This window comes from Myotis lucifugus, unplaced genomic scaffold (genome assembly GCF_000147115.1).
Source record: "Myotis lucifugus unplaced genomic scaffold, Myoluc2.0 scaffold_32, whole genome shotgun sequence".
Taxonomy (NCBI): Eukaryota; Metazoa; Chordata; class Mammalia; order Chiroptera; family Vespertilionidae; genus Myotis; species Myotis lucifugus.
Window position 1 is genome coordinate 337,410 of NW_005871080.1, and position 2,376 is coordinate 339,785.

Genomic DNA, 2,376 nt, shown 5'->3' on the forward strand with positions numbered 1-2,376 from the left:
CCCTGGCCGCTCAGAAAATGAACTCAGAGGGAGGGAGCTGGACGCAGCGGAGCTCAAAGAGGGGGAGGGCCACCCCTTTCTTTGTAGAACTTGGAAACCGAGACCCTCGGGGTGAAAATGACTGGCCAAGGGCACAGGCGAGTTAGTTCAGAACTGGAAGGACTCAGAAGGCCTTTGAGATCATTCCGCCCTACCCCATGCCACCTCACTCATCCCCCGCCCCCCGTTTTAATAACGGCATTAGGCTGTAAATAAATTCATTCCCGAGGGTGCTATCCTCCCCACCCCTAGACTGTAAGCCCCAGTCGAGCAGGGACCTTGCCTGTCCACTGTTCAATCACCTGAACCTTGAACAAACCCAGCACCGAGCAGGTGCTCCATTAATACCGAATAAACAAACAAGGTGTGGCCGGGTCTTTTGCGTCCAGCCTTATAAGGCTGGTCATTCACGTCAGGCCAGAGGCTCACTCCCACTTCAGCAGCGACAGCCCACCCGGCCTCTGTACTGCGGACATCCCTCCCCCGGCAGCAAGCCGCCCCGGGGAGGTCTCCCCTCCCAGGGCATCTTTAACTTCTGAGTGTCACAGACAGGGCTCTGCACGACAATGCCATCCTGCCAGCCCTGCTGTGAAAACATTGTGGCTACTGACCCCAAATCCCAGCGCTGGTAGTATGAGGTGCTGGTGCGACTGTAGCTGGGAAGGATTGGTGGGGACAGAACTGGTGCAGAAAGTCTGCTCGGCTTTGGTCCTCTGCGGAGATCTCTAATCTGTGGTCTTTCCAAGCCTCTCAGAGTCGTTTGACCCAAATCACTTGCATTTACTGAGTCCCTGACAGTTTCAAAAATAAAGACACATCAGCCCTGGCTGCTGTGGCTCAGTTGGTTGAGCATTGTCCTGTGCACCAACAGGTCACTGTTTCGGTTCCTGGTTAGGGCACATGCCTGGGTTTCAGGCTCCATTTGATGTTCCTCTCTCACATAAATGTTTTCTCTCTCTCTCTCTCCCTCTCTCTCGAAAACCAATAAAAACAATAAGTTTTTTTTTTAATAAAAAAAAAGGAAAGACATACCAAAATAGGATAAAAGAGTGTGGGATGTTGGTGTGTGTGTGTCCCATTGAACAAATGAATGGGCTTCACACACATACACACACAAGGTAATGTGTGATGCTGCTAATGTTGAGATTCATTAAAGAAATCCGTTTCAAGAGCAGTGCAGGGAACGCTGTGTAACTTTAAAGCTGCAGTGGAGAGCACTCTTATAGCTACTGCAGGAGACGTCTATGACTGCATGTGTTAAACCTCAAAGGCCATGATTAGAGACTGCCCAGGTGAGGTCATGGTCAAGTGGCTTGCTCCTTCCTTTCCCCAGCGGTACTCTCAGTGCTCTCAGGCCTGAAACCCCCATCCCCTCTATCAGTGAGTCCTGCGTGGATGGGTGTTTAAGAACTGGTGTCGCCTGGCTGAGCACGTCACACTGGGCCAGACCAACCTGGAAAAGAGTGGCAGTGGGTGCCCCACCTAGGTGTGCCCTACTCGGCTTGTCCTCTGTTTGTGGCAGGTGGGGAGGCTGGTGTCCCTGGGTGGGGCTGTGGGAGGGCCTGCCCACGGGGACAGCCACTTGCGCAGCAGGTGGGGCTGAGCTTGGGAGCTGCTCTGAGTCTCACCCACGTGAAGTGGCCCAGCCCTTGTTGTGTGTTGGTTTCAGTCAGCGGAGCATGTGATCCTCGGTGATTTAGGATCCTCCTGCTGTATGTGACCTGGGCTGGGCCAGCCTGGTAAGTGGGTAAGTGATGCCACCCAGACTGGCCTGGGAATCATCAGGAAGCCACAAGTTCCACCCTGGCATACACATGGTCTCTCTCTCTCTCTTTCTCTCTCTCTCTCTCTCTCTCTCTCTCTCTCTCTCTCTCTCTCTCTTTCTCCCTCCCTTCCCCCCACCCCAATCTGTGCTTCCTGAATATCCCTGGCTGTGTACTTCAGTTATGCATTTTTGCCACTTGGGAAATGTGTAGGCATAAAATCAGGCAAGATCTCTGCCCGAAGGTCTTTGCTTGAAAGGGACATCTGAACGTGAGGGTCTGATACCACTGTGAGGTTTGTTGGAACCGTGCATGTTCGGTGCCTGAGCACAGCGCCTGCGCACCAAACGGTGCTCTCCCTGTCGTTAACGTGGCTCTGACAGGCAGCACACAGAGAGCCAGCTGGTGTCTGATAGACACCAAAGTGCGGAACATGGAGACAAACCCATTGCTGGACTCTCAGGGATCTAGAATGAATTGATCCTTGCAAATAACTGTCTTACTCTTCTCTGCTGGCCCCCTAAGAAAACATTCGCACTGGAAAATCTTCAGTTTCTTGTCTATTTCTAGTCTC